Source organism: Mustela erminea, chromosome 15 (assembly GCF_009829155.1).
Source record: "Mustela erminea isolate mMusErm1 chromosome 15, mMusErm1.Pri, whole genome shotgun sequence".
NCBI classification, from domain to species: Eukaryota; Metazoa; Chordata; class Mammalia; order Carnivora; family Mustelidae; genus Mustela; species Mustela erminea.
This window is the reverse complement of record NC_045628.1, coordinates 78,113,984-78,133,877: the sequence shown is the minus strand read 5'-3', so window position 1 is coordinate 78,133,877 and position 19,894 is coordinate 78,113,984. Positions and strand designations below refer to the sequence as shown.

At 44.5% G+C, this 19,894-nt stretch overlaps 2 pseudogenes; one reads left to right on the top strand and one right to left on the bottom strand.

The window, feature by feature from the left end:
* Nucleotides 1-1,714: 1,714 nt before the first annotated feature.
* Nucleotides 1,715-2,696, top strand: LOC116574109 (annotated as a pseudogene).
* An 850-nt stretch (nt 2,697-3,546) lies between these two features.
* LOC116574108 lies at nt 3,547-19,148 on the bottom strand (annotated as a pseudogene).
* Between the last annotated feature and the right edge of the window lie 746 nt (nt 19,149-19,894).

Here is a 19,894-nt window from a genome sequence, read left to right as displayed (position 1 = left end):
ATCACATTGGGTCCTTGCCAAGCCCTCTTAAGGGCCCTCTGTAAGTCAAGTGCAGGGGAAGAGTTCCTGAAAGCATCACCACCATCAGCTACCCAGCTGAGGGATGAAAAGATCAAAGGGCTACCCATGCATAGCCTGGGTAAGAAGTTCCCATTCTAAGAAACACAACATTGTTGAGTTTCTGGAGGGAAGCCAGTGAGGAGGAAAGGTCTGAGCCTGTATTGAGCGGACATTGGCAAGTCCAAGGCAAAAACATTAATACCTCCTGATGAGGTCAGGAATTGTGACTTCTACAAATTCAACCACATTCACACCTCTTGTGTCTCAGAGTGTTGTTTCATTAAGGTGCGGGTGGAGCGGATGATCCCTCCCACTGCAGTATTCGCGCTGCACCTGCTCCCCTCCCCCGGCTCACGCAAGTGCGGTGGGGACATGGACCCCTGCTCTTAACCTCCATTGGGGTTTTCTGCCTCACTCCGGCAGCCTACTTGTGTCCAGGGCCAATGAATTTTCAGGGAAAAGCAATTTTTTCCTGGGGGCTACAAACACTTACCTGTAACAGATGAGTTACAAACCCCACAGTGTCTGAAGAAAAAAATAAATAAAACAGTCACATTTCCATCTTCAATATTGTCCTACCCGGGTGCCAGTGATTCGTTATCAACCACTGAGGACAGCCAGAGTCTGTCCATTATAAACTGGCTTTTAGTAATGACTAGCACATACAGGCACAGAGGGAAACTAAAAAATAAAAACAACAAAAACAAAACACACACACACACACACACACACACACACACACAGAACCCAGAACTAATGGACATGATTAAAAGGCAGAAGGTTTTCAAACAATCTCTCTCAATTCCTTTTAAAAATCAAAGCACAATATGTTTACTTCACCCAGTGGTGTCTCTGTAACTTTTCAGTGTTGTAAACTGAATTTAGATGAAAAGAAAATACTAGATGTGTGCTTGGTGTCCTTTCTTGAGGAAACTGGTGACTCGTGATACATAGATGTATTCAGTGAATCTGTCAGAGCTGGGATGCTGAGACTTAATATTGTTAAAATGGCAATATCCTTCCAATTACTCTACCAATTCAAAATCCCAGCTGGCTTTTCTTGCAGAAATTGACAAACCAATCCTAAAACTCATATGGGCCCAAGTAGCCAAAATAATCATGGAAGAAACAGCCAAGTTGGGAGGACTGATAATTCCTGATTTCAAAACTTATTATAAAGCTGTAGTAATCAAGACAATGTTCTACTGGTGTAAGGACAGATACATAAATGGACTATAATTGAGAATCCAGAAAGAAGCCCTTACATTTATGACCAGTTTATCTTTAACAAAGATACCAAGACATTTTATTGGGGAAAGAATAGTTTTTTTCCCCCAAATAGTGTTAAAACACCTACATACCCACATATAAAAGAATGACCTTGGACCGTTACCCCACACGATATGCAATAATGAACTCAAAAAGAGATCGTAGACCTAAATGTATAAGCTAGAACATAAAACCTTCACAAGAAAGTACAAAAGTAAGTCTTAATGACCCTGGGATTGGCAATGTTTTCTTAAATACAACGCCAAGAGCAAAAGCTACAGAAGTAGATAAATTGGACTTCATTGAACTAAAAACATTCATACTCCAAACAATACCATTAAGAGCGTAAAAAAGGGGAAAGATGATGGAGCAAGCGTAAAGAAACATGATCCTTTTAGTTCCAGAAAATCTGGGGAAAAAAAAAAAAGAAATCTTATCAAGCCCTCAAAGCTACTTAAGCAAGGCAGGCACTTTTGGAAAAGAAGGAGAAATAGAAAGGAAAAGGGGTCAGGTTTAAATGACTAGACTGGTTCCTACATGGTTCCTGGAGGCAACAAGATGACAAGGCGCACCTGAGATGATTAAAAGTGCAGCTTTATGTCTTGGAAATGCCAGATAAACATCCCTTGGCCTTTGTTTTTTGCATCCAAGGGATTAATGAGGTGAGTTTTCTGGTGCAGGGGACCACTGCAAGACTTCTTCTGAAGATTATTTTCAGTAGTGTATTTGTCAAAGCAAACCCCCGGGCCATAAAAACGCTGCTATGGGAATCTTATGTGACTTGGGGATTTCCCAATATGAAGTTTGTCTGAGAATTTATCTTGAAATGCAGACAAGTCAAGGTCAAGAATAAAAACATAAAAGCATCTCTTTGACAGACAACCTACCTGAAGAAGGTTGGTGTCATTTGTTTAAAAAACATCACTCATGAAATTGCCTTTCTAGGGAAAAATTTCCAGGTAGTCTCTGGGTTCTTGCACCCTTTCCATCTCATGATATCTTGACAGTAGCCTGCTTCCTCAAGAGGGTGGGCTCACCCGGCTCTCCAGATAAATGCATCAATCAGCTCATTCGACAACTGAACCAAACCCAAAATATCAGTAAGCATAATGTGTTGGAAACAGTTTGTTTTTTGTGTTTTGGTTTTTTGCTTTTTGCAACTGTTATACAGTATCTTCAAAGAAGATTATTTTTCTGCCATGTCTTCAGAAGCTGCAGAGAGGTCAGGGAAAAGATGATGATGTCCATGGCAGACACATCCCATCACAGCCCAGCTCCAGGGGGAAGTTCCAGTGTGTTTTCCATACTGGCTGCCACTGCCATCTCTGAAATCAGAAAAGGACTCCTGCCATGGAGGAGGGTCCTGATTTGTCACATCTTCCATCCTGGAGCTTAATGTTGGTGAATGAATACTCAAGCATGAATACAAGACAGTAGGGGACCAAGCCTATGGGTATACTTGAATCTGGCCATTCCTAGAGCCATGTTTGGGAAAGAACTTGAAATACAATCAGAAAGGAAAAAAAAAAATGACATCCCACAGTCTCAGAGACAGTAGCTGCAAATCACTTACCTGTTAATGGACTTGTACCCAGAATATGTAAAGAACTCTCACCACTCCATAACAAGAAGATGAATTTGTAGCTTTGAAATCACATGCTGCTTTAAAAATGGACAAAGGATATGAACAGATATCTCTCCAAGGAAGATATATGAAGAAGGTCAATGGACACATGAAAAAAACCCACATATTATTAATCACTAGGGAAATGCTAATCAAAACCACAGGGAGATACCACTTCCCAGTTAATAGATGGTTCTAATAAGAAAGAGAAAATAATAAGGATGTGGGGAGATTCAAACTTTCCTGCATCACTGATGGGAATGTAAAATGGTACAGCCACTTTGGAGAGCAGGAATTCCTCAAAAAATAAACATGAAATTGCCCTATGATATCATCTTGAGAACTTTTACTATATTGAATTATTTTTCTATTATATTTTAATAAGAATAATGCCTTGTTAACTTATTATGCATTTTCAGAGGTGATCATTTAAAAATATCATTTGCCAGTGTATTGTACATAATCTAAAAGTAATAAATGATTCAGGTGGTGATTTCTTTCTTCACTATTATTCCTCTAATTATTTAATGTAGCAGGCCAGCCCTGAGGCTTTTTTGGAGCCATGTCACAGAAATTTTCAGTCCTTCTCAGGTTCAGATCAATTGGTACGAATTGACAGAGACTGATAACTTGATAAAGAGTGTACTTTCTTATGCATCATCTTCCTGGAGGCTAAAACTTAGATCTCGAGTTTGAAGGATTTCCCTCAAATCCTTGATTTCCTGTTTAAGATGAAAATTCTTTTCCTACTTCATGCAACCCTGGTGCTCACCCATCTCAGTGGCTTTCCTCATTATTGCTGCTATTTCCATTACCTGGTCAGCATGGGCTCATAGTATCTTAGAGTGATGCTCATTAAATTTCATTATTATACCAAGGTCATCCTTTTGGCTTGCCATTAGCAACCCAAACATTTGCCTTAGTACTTGCTTATTTGAAGTCCCAAAGCCTACTGATGTCCCTCCAGGGATGTATGAAGTTCTCTGTGCTCCTGCTACCAGTCTCCATCCGATCTCGGCTGTGCCTTCACCAGTATCTTGAGTCTTCATTCAGTTCTTGAATTTCTTCCTAATATTTCTTCATTACTTCTGCTCCTCTTGAGAGCCTGGTTTGCTCATAGAGAGATTTTGCTGCTCTGTCATGGTCTCTTGATCTTCGAGCAAGAGTCATAGCATCAGCAAAGGTTTTCTCCAATGTACAACTCACTTTCTGGTCTCCATTCTAGCTGACCTGATTTCTGGAAGGATGACATGATCTCCTTAACCCCCAAAGGTGCAGGACCAGCCAGCTTGAATCCTTTCAATGAGGGAAAAGTAAGATGCTAAGAGGAACCACGTCCAAGACTTATAGTGGGGTTGGCTACCTAACTCCCTTCCTGAATCCCATCACTGTTCTTTTGTGTCCCCTCCCTTTAGCCTGGCATTCTTCTGCTCAGGACCATGCATGACATGTGCTCTCTCCCCATAGTTAGGGTGATTAATAATATCCCAATGAAACAATAAAATGAGATGATCGTCCCTAACCGAAAAAAAGATGACTCCCCCCTGAAGCAGACCTGTCTCTCTTTTTTTAGCATGGGCCTGCTTCTGTATTGTGCATGAGAACTCATGAACACATCCCCACTATTCTGGTCAGCTTAGAAATCTTGCGGGCGCTGAGGGAATGAATATTCGTGGAGTATCCCAACCATACAATGTCCCAAAGGCAAAACTCCTAGGCAACCCTCCATCTTTAGAGCTTCCCTCTCAGACCATGAGGGCCTTGAGCAAAGGTGAACTAGGATGCCAGCTGCCCCATGTCCCCCAGCCTCAGGTGGAAGGCTCTGGAGGGCTTTCAGCATTTCTGACAGTGTTTCAGATATGAGGCTGCCTTGGGCTGTGGAGTGTAAAATGCTTCTTGACAGGCTGAAGCTCTGCATGCAGGCACCGGCATGAGTTTTGTGATATGTGAGGACATACCTAATGGGACATCCTTTGCACTCGCTCTAGATAGACATTTAGATTGGAGCACTAGGAATTGATTTTCCTCCCTCCAGCTTCCATTAAACTGTGAATATTCTTCACAGCGGATGCTGATAGGGCTTAGAGAGCTCTTAAGAAAACCAAATACATTAAACCTATATCCCTGTTCCTAAATCAGCATATCTCAATATGGGGCCACAGATCATCTTTGTCACGTAGTCACCTGGGGAGTTTGTTAGTTTGTTAGACACAGCTTTTCTAGGTTCCATCTAAAAACATTAGTGCCAGGGTGCCCGGATGGCTCAGTTGGTTAAGCGTCTGGGTTCAGTTCAGGTCATGATCCTGGGGTCCTAGGATTGATTCCCACATCAGGCTCCCTTCTCAGCGGGGTTCTGCTTCTCACTCTCCCTCTGCCCACAACCCCCACTTGTGCATGCATATGTGCTCGCTTGCTCTCTCTCTCTCTCTCTCAAATAAATAAAATCTTAAAACAAAACAAAACCTTAGTGCTTTCTGAACTTTGGGCCCAGAGGTGGGGGGTTTGCATTTCAAACAAACTTATTTTGCACACGATTTTAGGAACTGTATGAGATGAGTTGAAGGCTGGTCCCACAATTTTAAACCCTGGGGCACCCAACTGTTCCTCTCTTTCCAAGGATACATCATGAAAAAGACAAATGGATGCAAATCTCATCATAATGAAGGAATAAACTAGGTGACTCTTCCATTTTTTTCCAGCACAGGGCTGCTTTAAGATATTTGTGGGGCATTTTAGTAGGATTTTGTTTTAGGAAGTCTAATTCCTGTTTTAAGAACCCACAGGCGGGTCGTTCACGTCACCTCTTCCTTGCACAGCCCTGTTCACTTCCATCTCTCACCCCAGGCCCCGTCTGTGACATGCGCAATTACCTTCCCTCTCTAAGCCAGCAGTTCTCAACTGTGGCTGCACATCAGAGTCACAATAGGAGCTTTTAAAAATACCAATACCCAGCTCTCAACCCAGACTGATTGCATCTGAATTTCTGTGGGTACCAACTATGAGTATTTTTAAAGCTGCTCAAGCAATTCCAGTGGACAAGCAAAGTTGAAACCATAGTTCTGGGGGAACAGTGAACTCATTTCTCATAGATTCCAAGCCCACCCCCATTTGGGTCTATGGTCCTGCCTCCACATTCTTCCCTGTCTGTGGGAATGCACTCTCCCATGATTCCGTCCATCTCCTGGGCTCCATCACTCCAAGAAAAGAATAACGGTGTCCCCAGGCACCCTTCCAGACCCTCCACTACCGGTAAAGTTGCACCATTAGGCTCCTTGCTAAGATCTGCCTGTTTCGTTGCCCAGGTTTCCAGTTTGCTGCCTAAGGCTGCCTTCTCTCTCTTGCTCAGCCTTGCCTCCTGCCCTGATACAACCAAACCGCACAGCTTCCCCATTAGAGTCTGACTTTAGGCCCACCAATTCAGGAACACATGCTCATCTTCATTAACCACTGAGGTCAGCTCACCTCCCTGGCCAATGCCTGAAATGTTGATGGCGCTATGGACAAGAAAAGAGAGAGGCAAGATAATTTTTTTTTAAGCCTCAGGCTTCTAATCTGCAAAGTAAGAAGAATAATAAATAATTCCTAGGCTCTGAGAGCCAATGGATGAGACTGCCTGCCTTTAAGGTGACCTTGAATGCCTTCTGGGTCTATCTGTGGGCCAAGGGCAAGTCTAGAGCATCCTGAGGAATAAGAAAGATTGTGTCAGAGGTTGGTACTTAGGGCATCTTATTCTAGAACCATGCCCTGGGCCCCAAGGTTATCTTCCAGTTTACTTGGAGCCTGGACCCTACATCTGCTGTGTCAGGGAGCCCAAGCAACATGCTGCTATGTTTCACTGGCTGGCTCTAAGTTGGGGATGGGGGGGCAGCAGTATTAAGGAGAGGCAGGGCCAGACCAGGCCTGGAGCACAGGACATATTTGGCAAAAATATGCTATTATTCTGTCCACAAGGTCAAGACCAGTCCCCTTGGGGTACTTGTCCCATCCCCCAGCATCCACAGCCCCATCTACATGACTGGCTACATCATTGTCCCCATCCTGGCAGGACTTCTTGGTTGCTCTCTGCATCTCCTTGCAAACTCTGCTGCTCGCACAGTCCTCCAGAAGCCACACTAGCTCCTGTGCAAATAGTAAAACCACCCAGCAGGACGGATGTGAGTGTTAAATAGTCAACACATGGAAAAGGACTTCTCATTCTAACAAACCATGGTACCAGTGTTACGGGTATGGTTGCCAAGGAGAAAACCACATTCTTCCACTGAGTGCCACTCTGGGCAGCTGTAGAACTATCCCAGGACTAGGGCTTCTCCCTCTCTGGCCATCTTCATAGTCAGACATTCCTGGGTGTGACTCCCAGCTCTAAGCTCTCTGTGTGACCTTGGCCATGCATCACATGTTTCTTGAGAACCCACTTCTCCATTTGAAATATGAGAATAGTTCAGCATTTTTGTAAATATTTCAACTATCATAATGATTCAAGATTAGAAGTAACATCACGTATGTGTGAAACATCTGGGTTATCACACACACTGACTAAATCATGACCTTTACTATTAATATTACTGTGACTGAGAGCCAGGAAGTGTGGGATCTCATTTTGGGGGAACGATTTTTAGAAGGGGACTTCAGTGGTGTTCTCAGTGGACCCCTTAAGGGCTAATTTTCCCTTCCCTCCACCTCACTGAGCCTTCTGCTCTATGCCCACTTCTGCACACCAATTGCCCGAAAGCTCTTGCAAACACAATGCATAGTGTCATGTTCTGGTCCTCCTTTTTATAGGTGGGGAAATGGGTCCCCTCCGCACAGAGCCAAAACCCACATTCAGAACTTCTGGCTCCAGACTCGAGGCCCATTCCTCTGCCTGCCTAGCTCTCTCTGCAAGAGTTACATTTGGTAGCAGTTTTTGTGTTTTGTTTTGCTTTTATAAAATCATGATTATTGCTTCTTCTATCTATAGCATCATAGAGGATAACACAATGAAATGAGGAATGAGAAGCTGCCAAATCCTGATTCAGACATGGGCTTGGTGGTTTCCTTATGTTGGTTCCTTTCTGTTTCACTGAAGGCCTGTGTCTCTTGCCAAGGGACAGCCTGGAATGGATCCAGACTTGGCCTTGATCCCAGGTCTCCTATTCTTAGTATTCTCGATATCCAGGGTAATGGGTTTCTGTTTCCCAGGCCGAGTGGCCTCCTGGACGTCTGGACATTAGCCCTTTATTTGGAGCTGGGATTTGATGTTTTCTCTCAGCCCATCATGTCTCAGCATTCGTCTCATTGACTCATGCCCCGGAGATCCTGTTCCATTCATCTGGTCTGTTCTTATTAACTACCCACTCCTGCCATCCCATCTGGCACTCTTTGACTCACTGGGTGGTGGGAAATGGTACAGAGTAGTGGAGAAGAGGACCTAAGGTTAAATTTGAAGACCCTTAAAAACTGGGAGACCCACTACCACCACCACAGAGTCAATGTTCAGTGGTGGCCCTTGTGGACATAGTAGAGGCACATCCACAACTAAGGCAATCCAAAGAATGAAAGGACAGCAAGAAGATACAGGGTACTCATCACAGGGTGCATACCCATGTTTATTAGATAATTTGGAGAGTGCATCTGCTTCCATTTGAGGAGATAAGACACATTTATTTGAAATTCAGTCTAATTTTATGTATAATGTATACTAATAATACATATTTATGTATAAGTATACATACTTACATTAAGTTACAGAGTATAAACCAGAGGAGTTTCAAGATGGGTATGAGACTTTACCCTGCTTTCCCATTAAATTAGCCTGCCACAGTTCTATGGATGTGGGCAGAAGACTCTAGTGGCTCAGACAAAGGACTTAATTACTCATGGCACATAAAGAAGCATGTTCACTCCCCCAAGTTCATGGGGCACAGTGGAGCAGTCCAATGGACGGTGAACACACAGTGGGTCTCTGTCACTATGCTTAGTTAGGAAACCCTCACTCCTATAAAAGACTCCTGGCAAATCCACCCAAACTTTGCCTGGATGGAGATATTATCTTTATTATTTTGGTCAGGCAAAATGTGCTTTGTGTCCAGAGGGGGTCACTTTTTCTACATTTCAAAGTTGTTTACTACACAAACATCCTTGAAAACTCGTCCAGAACAAAGGCTATCATTGCCTCTGCTAATGAGATACACAAAAAAGCAAAAGTACCATGGAAAATTGTCTCCAAAAAGCTATAAAAATCTATAAATGAGAAGTTGCAAAGTGAGGAAGACTGCATTCTATCCAACTAAAAAGATAAGGGGTATTTCCAGTTGATTAAGGACACAAACTGATTTTTCCCCCCAGAATTTCCCTTATCTGATTCTACTTAACAATACGCCAGTGATCTGCATAGAGAGATTTCTTGAACATATGCCTGGGAGGAAAGACCATCCAAAGGATGTTGGGTGCAAGGGGACAATCAATCTGGCAGGTGTAATTTTCTTGAAAGTGATCTAAAAGGCAGCTGATTCAGTGCAGGGGATGGAGAGCTGGCTAGAAAACTTAGTGGGGCAGAGACCATGAAGGGGTCTCCTTCAGAGTTGCTTACGGAGGAAGAGAGGGATTGGATATGAGTGTTTTTGCAGGGGTGGGAACTTTGTTCCTTCTGCTTTGTGGGAAGTCTGTATCAGTGATGACAATGATCATGAACCTGGTTCTTAGTGATCTGAACCCATAGAGAGTTGTGAAATCCCAAGGAGAAAACAATCTGAAAGTCTTGCTTCTTTTGGCTTTGGGAAGCATTCTGTGACTCAGAGAACTCTTCCTTCTCCATAAGGAGGAAGGAGACCAACAGAGCAGCACGTTCCCTTCAAGTTCACAAGATTGTGTTCTTCTTTGGTCCGTGTACCCAGCATGGTGCCAAGATGTGCAAGATGCCACAGGATAAAAATTGTGCACATCTCTGGGGAATCAACTTTCCATTCATTCATCCATTTGTTCATTCAATAGTAAATTTGTTCATTTGTTGAATCATCAATTTACTCAATTTGCCATATACTAAGTATTTTCAACCCATAGGTAATTTAAATTATAGTTTTATAGTAAATTAACATAAGGGTTTTGAAGTCAACTGAAAATTTCATGTTAAATTTTTAAAATATGACTACAGACATTAAAAACATTTCCCACTAGTTCTTTCCTTGATTCATTTACTCGACAAAATGTTACCAAGGAACAACCGTGCACCATGCATGGTTCTAGGTGTACAAATAAATGAGTATGATAATTTTAGGAAAAGATAAGTGTTGTGAAGGAACTAAAACTGAACAAAGTATACATAGTGACTAGAGAGATGGATGGCTAAATTAGATGGATGGTCAGGAAGAAGATGACATTTGAGCTGAGATCTGGATGACAACAAGAAGCAACAAGATGTGTGATGTTCCAGGCAGAGAACACAGCAAATGCAAAGGCCTGAGGTTTAAAGAGCTCAAAAGGTAGGATGGAGGCCAATGTGTCTGGAGAGTTGTGAGCAAGGAAGTAAAAGGCAAGGAACGGCAGCAGAGAGAGAAAGAGACCAGCTTCTACAGGCTTTTTAAAAAGCCATGGTGAAGAGTGCCCAGGATTAGAAGAAGCCCTGGGAGAGCGTTCAACAGTGGGGCAATTTGATCTGATTTATGCTTTAAATAGCAACCTTGGGCAAAAGTGAAGGTGGGAAACGTATTGGAAGACTGCTCTTCGTTTATTTACGCTTCTCCCCTGAGTGAGCAGCCCGGGCTTATGTAAATATGGGGCACAAGTGGAAGAAGCACCCCCAGATGCATCTGGAATACATGGGGCAAAGACATCCTGAATTAGATGAAAATATATGATTGAATCTTCAATGTGCACCATCAACGTGCAGACCATCAAGTAGACATCAACATGTTTGCAGCAGCACGAAGCCAAGAACTGGCTTTATAAAAAGAAAAAAGACAAGACTTACCCATCCTCCTGCAAAGTCCTCCTCTCCCTGTCATCCCCGAATTCAGAACATCTGACAGGAAGCAACATTCTCACTACACATGTACTTGTCCACTGGAATCCACCTGCCGAGCAACATGGCAATTTGGAAGTAAGGGTTTGCAAAGAGAAGAAGGAGAAACTTGCCAGCCACATCACTGCCAAATAACATTTATTAAAACCTACTGAGGGCACAGTATATAAGGAGATATAAGAACTTGGCCCTGTGCTTCTGGAACTCATGTCTGGATGGAGAGACAGGACAGAGGCATCTGCAATACATGTCACAGCCTTCAATCATCCGAGCAATGGAAACTGAGTTTAGCCCTCTTTATGCGGTAACCGGTCAGGTGCAGTGCAGCTGAGGGTCAGGTTCAGGGTCAGGAACTGAGCCAAGTCCTTGGCTAGAGGAGCTGCCAGAGCCTGGCTGTCCCAAGAACACTGATATCCACAAAAGCATTAGAGAAGATCCAGAGAAACCTCCCAAGAGGGATGGCCCTGATGAGGAAGGTTCCATCACCTCCTCCATGGCTGCTCAAGCCACGGCTCATAAGCCTACCAGGCCAGCCAAGCCAGGTCAATACACAGGCCCAGACTCCATCTGTGTCAACCACAGAACAATCCCATGCATTGTTCTCTCCCTAATTTGTTTCTCATTGTTCTCTCCCTAATGAGTCCCTTCACGCTTGTTAAAGGGCCTAAATTATTATTTTACTTTTTCAGGGAAATTGCACACAATTTAGTGAGTACTCCATAGCATGCTCAGCATCCCTTACAATCTTCCTGGGCAGGAAACTGAATCACGCCAAGTTTCTGGGTCTGAAACACAGCCATCTCTCAGCTGAGTCTGCAGCAAAGGATAGAGCAGCCACCTGGCCCTCTCGAGCTCTCAACTGCTTGGTCACTGAATTAGTCATGATCCGTGGTTGCAAACAATAAAAACGCACCCTGGTTAGTTTCTACACAACAGGAATGGATTGAAAGCATATCAAATAACTACATAATCAAAAGGAAATCTCAGAAAGAGGCTAGAACCAAGGGGCCAGGGGGCAGGTGGCTACAAGTACACCAGAACTCATGCAGTGGGACAAATCTGGCAGGCATGCCATACCTCCTGCTGCTGGATCAGAACCAACCACCAACACTGGCATGAGGTCAGTGGGCTTTCCTACACATCTACCTTACTCACTCCAGATGTTAAGTCCCAGTGGGAACATCTGGTTGACCAAGAGAGGGGTCATGTGTTTGTGCAGAGAGAATATCCCAAGCTCTGACTCCTGTGCTGCAAACATAAGATGGGCTTTGACACACCAGGCTGCAGTCAAGTTAACAAATGTCCACTAAAGCCACTGAATGCTGTGTGATATTAGGCAAAACATTTGAGCTGCTCCATGCTTCAATTTGGTCCTTGGTGAGGATAATTTGAATTGAAATAACAACAAGTTTTGAAAATATAAACCAGTAAGAAGCAATCTGAGTGTAATATTAGAAGAAATTAGGGCGGGCCTAAGTGACTTGAAATAGCACAGGCAAAAAGGCCTATTGGTGCTTTTGGCTAGAGGGATTTCCCATCAATCCAAGATGGACAACAGCCTCCTCCACAACCAGGCCATAGAAACTGAGCCCCAAGAGGTCCAGACACAAAGTGGAGTATTCAACCGTGTATCTTTAAATCACTGTAATCAAAAGCTCAAGGAATTATATGCTGGGGTGGCTCAGTGGGTTAAAGCCTCTGCCTTCAGCTCAGGTTATGATCTCAAGGTCCTGGGATTGAGTCCCACATCGGGCTCTCTGCTCAGCAGGGAGCCTGCTTCCTCCTCTCTCTCTGCCTGCCTCTCTGCCTATGTGTGATCTCTGTCTGTCAAATAAATAAATAAATAAATCTTTACAAGAAATAAATACTAAGACGGTGAATTTTAGCAGTAAACTGCAAAGTATATATATATAAAAAAAGGATGGCTACTATACTATAATTAAAAATTCAATGGCTAGGTTTAAAGAGAATTAGTGAGGAATATCAGAATAACTTATCCAGGCCAAAGCATGGAGAAAAAAGAGATAGGAACACAGAAAAGAGCATAAGAAATATATATTAGTCAAGTAAAACAAGATTTAAAATATGTGTAATGGATTAACAAGGCAAGAAACAACAAATATTGGAGAGGATGTGGAGAAAGGGTAGCCTTTTACACTGTTGGCAGGAATGCAAGCTGATGCAGCCACTTTGGAAAAGAGTGTGGAGATTCCTCAAAAAATTAAAAATAAAGCTACCCTATGACCCAGAAATTGCACTACTGGGTATTTGCCCTGAAGATACAGATGTAGTGAAAAGAAGGGTCATGTGTACTCCAATGTTCACAGCCAAACTGTGGAAAAAGCCAAGATGTCCTTAAACAGACTAATGGATAAAGAAGATGTGGTCCATTTACACAATGGAATATTACTCAGCCATCAGAAAGGATGAATACCCAATTTTTGCATCAACATGGATGGGACTGGAGGAGATTATGCTGAGTGAAGTGAGTCAACCAGAGAAAGTCAATTATCATATGGTTTCACTTACTTGTGGAACCTAAGGAATAGCATGGAGGACATTATGACAAGGAAAGGAAAAGTGAAGGGGGGAATTGGAGGAGAAGACAAACCACGAGAGACTGCGGACTCCGAGAAACAAACTGAGGGTTTTACCAGAGCGGTGGGGGGCGGAGGTGTTGGGTGAGCCAGGTGATGGGTATTAAGGAGGGCAGGTACTGCATGGAGCACCGGGTGTTCTATGAAAACAATGAATCATGGAACACTGCATCAAAAACTAATGATGTATTGTATGGTGATTAACATAAGACAATAAAAAATTTTTTTAATAAAATAAAATATGTGTGATGGAATCCTAGATGGAGAAAGGAGAAATAATGAAGCAATATTTGAAAAGATACTTAAAACTGATTGGAGACATAGAGCTACAGACTCAAGAAGAGGAACCCTAAACATATATGATAATATAGTAAAAGTGCTATAATAATCAAAGACAAAGAGAAAAAGTTCTGAGAAACTGGGGATGGGGGTGGGGGGAATGTCACCCTCACAACACCAAAAATAAGACTGACCACTAACTTCCATCAGAAACACTAGAACCCCAAAGACACAGAATCATATCTTGAAAACACTGAAAGAAAACAGCTGAAACCTAGCATCCTTCAATGGACATCAAAAATATTCTTCAGGGACGCCTGGGTGGCTCAGTTGGTTAAGCAGCTGCCTTCGGCTCAGGTCATGATCCCAGCGTCCTGGGATCGAGTCCCACATCGGGCTCCTTGCTTGGCAGGGAGCCTGCTTCTCCTTCTCCCTCTGCCTCTGCCTGCCATTCTGTCTGCCTGTGCTTGCTCTCGCTTCTCTCTCTATGACAAATAAATAAATAAAATCTTTAAAAAAAATATTCTTCAAAATTTAAGGTAAACTCATAATATTTCCAGACACCAAACCCTGAGAAAATGTGTTTCCAGCACACACCAACCAAATAATATTCTTTAGACAGAAATAAAATGATCCCAGGTGGAAGCATGAAAATATAAGAAGGAATGAAGCACCCTGGAAAGCGTACATATAATAATAGATAAATCTAAGGTCATGTTGTCCACACCCTCACCATTCCCATGCTTTCTAAAATATGCCTGGAAAGAAGGAAAAAGGAAAAGAGCATACCAGCATCTCCCAGACAGGGTGGCTGTAGGAATTAGAGGCAATGAATAAAACATGTCTCTCCCACTACCTAAAATGGGGTCATTAATTATTGGTTATTAATAACTGTTTCTCAATCCATTTTCCAATCCTTTCCCTGGTGGGCCGAGTACAGCAAGAAAAGGAGACTGCACACTTAGAGGTTTTTAGAATGTTCACAAATAGATTGAGATGGCAGGCTGTAGATGTATCCTGGTGTGTGTTCGCTTTTCGATGAGAAATATCCTGAAACCTTGGTCTCCTGCCTGCAGGGGTGTGGGCGACATTTACAGGTGGCTTTGGGGCACCCTCTCGTGGTGGCCTGTGGTAACTGTTCCCCACTCAGCTGCTGAGTCTTGAGTTGAAAATGAATTTATTTAAGGAATGTTCAAGGATATCATCTTCCAGATTTGGTGGTGAAGCTCTGGGGTTTGTTGGGCCTCTTTCTCAAGAAACATGGGTGGCCTGCCAGCCTCTTTCCGACCACATCTTGTAAAACAATTCAGAGCAGCACAACATTGAGGAGGAATGCCACAGCATTGCTGATCTGGGGACCTTACAGGGGTTTCTAATGAAATTACTTTTTTACTTTCTTTCTTTTTTTTTTTTTTAACAAATACAGAGGTGATGAAATCTGCTGGCCACTTTCTAGAACCTTTGTCATTGACTCGGGGCAATGTCTTCATCCTCATGATAGCCAGCCATCATACCCAAGACACTGGAGGGTATAGGACGCCCTAATAGGCTGTTAGGAGCTGTCAGGCAATGAGGTGACATCAGGGGGTGGGTTATGTTCCTAAGAATAATAACAAGAGCAGTCATGAGTGGGCCTTTAATATGGGACTAACTCCGTATTCAGCACTTGACCTGAATTTTCTCCCTTACTCCTCACAACAGTTATATCCCAAAGGTACCATTATTAAGCCCACTTAACAGATGAACATGCTGAGGCAGGAAGAAGTTCAGTCACTTGCACAAGGCCGCATGATTTTAGGTGGCACAGTGGCACCTGTGTCTGGGTCACCCTGGGCAAGTACATACTTGTAATCACTGTGTTTCTTTTAACCGATATTTCTTCTCCTCAGCCTCATATCTCCTATTTAAAGAATCCCTAAAGAAAGAAAATGTCCATCTTCCAAGTTTCCATGTCAGCAGATCATAAAGTCATGGCCAGGGGTGGTGGTTGGGAACCAGCCTGTGAGGTCCGGATGTCTAGGGTTGGGTACTGGCTGTGTGGCTTGGGGAAGTTGGAAACCTGCACTTGTGTATGTACAAAAAGGAATTGACCACAGCTCCCTCAAAGGACTGATGTGAGGATTGCATGAATTACTACATCAGGTTCACAGTCAAAGGTCAATAAACAATGTTCATTTTCTTGTCCTTGAAGCCAATGCCGAAAACAAAACAAAACAAAACAAAAGGCAAGTCTGAGTTAAGAGTCAAACAATGAAATGCGTACATGTGGATAGCTTCCTTCTTTTTTTTTTTTAAGATTTTATTTATTTATTTGACAGAGAGAGATCACAGTAGACAGAGAGGCAGGCAGAGAGAGAGAGAGAGGGAAGCAGGCTCCCTGCTGAGCAGAGAGCCCGATGCGGGACTCGATCCCAGGACCCTGAGATCATGACCCGAGCCGAAGGCAGCGGCTTAACCCACTGAGCCACCCAGGTGCCCCGGATAGCTTCCTTCTTAAAGACAGATTCCATCTAGTTCAGAGAGGAGCTGAAATCTCAGTGGTCCAGTCTTAGTGGGCACAACAAGAAGCTTGAGCCCTGGACCCGGGGGCAGCAGCAAGCTGCAAAGGTCCTGACTTAAATGAGCTAATGCAAGCATAAATCAGACTTTAACACATGGCGATCCTCAATAAAAGGGGCCACTATTATGATACTGGGTCTGAAGTGTGTTCTAGCCAGGACGGTGACCATTGGGAGATAAATATGTCATATATTTGTCCACATCAGGGCCTTGGAGCAGTAGCAGCTCTCAGGATTGACACATATAGTTGTGCAGTCTGGGCACTGCACAATGGTACCAGTCTAGGGGGAATGTGGGGGCTAACATTGGACACGTGCCTGATTCCACACCAGGCTCCTTGGCAGGAGTCTGCATCCAACCTGGAGGAAGGGGCTTTAATAAGTGGGAAAATACTTTGCTTAAATGATCAGTGAGAAGGAAGGAAAGCTGCCATTGGTTGCAGGGGGGCGGGGGTTGGTCGTGCACCGAATACCAGAAGGAAGGAAGGATGGATGAACAGAAGGAAAGGAGAGAGGGAGGGTTGCGCAGGACACTCCTGCCCGGAAATGCCACCCCCAGCCCTCCATGGCTGACTCATTCAATCCATACCTCCCAGGCCCTCATATTACAAAACAGGCCAGGGTGTTCCCTGAAGCCTAAGGGGGATAGTCAGGTCAGGGCACAGGAGCAGAGGAATTAGAGTTTCTCTGAAGAGAGAAGCTTCTGGGTTTGGAGCCAGGAGCAGGGCATGCAGCCCAGTTTGCTGGTGGTTCTCACTTCCCATGGCAGTGCCAGTCTGTCTAAGATATGGACCATGGTCCTGACCTCTTCAGTGCTCAGAGAAAAGCTGAGATGGACTGGAAGAAGGCCATCCAGAGGCTGTGGACATGCAGGAGTGTGGGGTGAGGGGCCAGCCACGCTGGTACCCGACAGTGTGCAGGGTGTGGCACATTCCTGTCACAGACATCTCAGTCTCTGGTTTTAGGAGAGGTCACTTAGCAACCAGAGATGCTCCCTCGGGTTCTTTATATGGGGCTGTGCACCTGCCACAACAGGTCTCACCAGGCCTCCTTTAGGAGGAACCTCTCCCAGCAGCTCTCCACCCTAATAAGAGTCCAAGAAAATGGCCACAGCTTTTAGGGGGCCCAGAGCCCTGCAGTGACCCAGACAGATGACCTATCAGCTGGCCCTGGGGTTGACATCAGGGAAATCTAATCTGAATCAGCCCCAGCGTTAGCAGCTCTCCCTGGGCCCCCTCCCGCTCTGGCCAAGTCCACTCACCCTGCTGGCTCCTGTTCTTTTCAAGGAGGGTGCCAGTTGGACCTCGAGCTGTTTGAGGGTGGCTTAGAATTCAGAAAACAGCTGGAGGAGCAAAATGGTGGAGGAGTAGGAGACCTAGATATCACAGGGTCCCAGGAGCTCTAGCTAGATCGTTATCAAACCATTCTGAACACCTTCAAACTCAGCAGGAGATAGAAGAGAAGAAGAGCAGGAAATCGGCCACTTTCTAGAAGGTGGGACGTGTGGAGAAGTGAATCTGAGGTGATCTATGGGCCGAGAGACCGCGGGGGGAGAGGCTGGTTCCCGGCAAGCGGTAGAGCAGCGGAGCACAAAATCAGAAGATTAGAGTCTGCTCCACTGAGGGATGGCACTCCAGAGGCTAAGTGGGTCTGGAGCCTTCATGGGGACAGCGTGGTCTCAGGTCCCGTGGGGTCACAGAAGGATCAGGGGTGTCTGAGTGTGGCAGAGTTCGCAGATATTAGAGCGGGGAAGCCGGCTACAGAGACGGAGCCGAGGAGTTAGCTCTCAGCTCGGGGTCCCCTTAAACTGTTTTCCATGACACAGTCAAGCCACTGATCTTCGAGTAGGGACCCCACAAGTGGCTGATCTGTGGAGACACACCTTCCTCCTCTGGGAGCCCACAGCAGGAATCTCCAGGCTGGGTTGTGTACCAGAAACAGAAATGCTCGGTCACAGGCCAGGTGAGTTCAGATAGGCGGCCGGAGGCCAAGGAGACAGGAGTGATTGAGTGCTTTTCTCCAAGGGCGGACTAAGGAGTGGGGCCCCGAGCTCTCGACTCCTCCGGGCCAGAGACCGGGAGGCCGCCATTTTCATTCCCGTCCTCCGGAACTCTACAGAAAGCACTCAGGGAACAAAAGCTCCCAAGAGCAAACCGAGAAGATTACTCAGTCCGGCCCTTGGCAAGGGTGGTGCAATTCCATCTCAGACAAAGACATTTGAGAGTCACTGCAACAAGTCCCTCCCCAAAAAGATCACCACACTTCACAAGGGCACCAGCCCATGCAGACATTGGTTTTCCCAGACTCCACCAGCCATACTGCCCTTGGAGCTCTCAATCCAGCCCAGCATTTCTGCTTTTTCTCCCGTTCTTCCCCAAAGCTATTTGTTACTTGTGAACACTGTTCCTGAATTATCTGCCTCATTCTTGTTCAATCTCATCAAACGGCCTTGCAGTCCTCTGACCTTGGGAATATATAAGCATTTCCCCCCTTGCTTCATTTCCTAGTCGCTCCTAACCTACTGTTACCTTTATTCCACCCCTAGCTCCATGAGAATGGGAACTGTTTTCATAAACAAGGGCCCTGGATCCCCAAACTCCCACTCTTTAGTCTCCATCTTTCTTCACTCCTCTCCACACTTGGTACTGTGGAGTCTTCCTGCCCTTTCAAAACCCTCTTCTTTTGATGCTATGCTCTTCCGAGTTCCCTCTTACCTCTTTCATTTCCCACTGCAGACCTGTTTCCTCCACCACCACTTTAGACATTGGTCGGGAAAACCTTGTTTCCAAATCCGTAAGCGCAGGGGGGCCTTTGGTAATAAGAGATTGTAACATTGAGTATCAGTGAAACAAAGAAGGATGTCGTGGCCAAGAAAATGGGGGTGGAGGGGCAGACTTGGTTTTGGACCTTTGTCCTTTTGAGGGTTTTGAACTCTAGTGTCCATCTCTCCTAACATTCTCGATATAAATTTTGGTCTTGGTGTGTCACCTGCTTGGAAGCTCCCTAAGAATCTGAACTACACCAGAGGGAGGCCCAGAGCAGTGGAACCAAGAAGCAAGGACCATGGGAGCCATGGTCTTTAAGAGAGAGAGAGAAAAGATGCTGTTCAGCCCAGCTCACTAGGGTATGAAAGAAGCAGAGATAAAGGGCAAATTCTATGACCAGGAGGAGCAAATATTAGTCATTCAGCCAGATGATCCCAGTATACTCTCCCTACAAAATCTTGGCTTTGTAAGCAGATCCTAGAGACTTTCTTTTTTTAATGAGTTGTGATGGGAACCTATTATGGTTGCAGATTTTTTTATTTTGTTTCTTTCACCTTTCGAGTACATTTCTGCTTTGCTCTTCTTTTAGTTTCTCTACTCTCTGCTCTGTTTCTTACATTCATTACTTTATGAACATAATATTTATCGAGCATCATGTACTGCAGACACCATCAAGCACAGAAGACAGAGTGGTGAAGAGTACCGACCTGGTCCTTGCCTCTTTTCCTTCTCCCACCAAGGTTCAC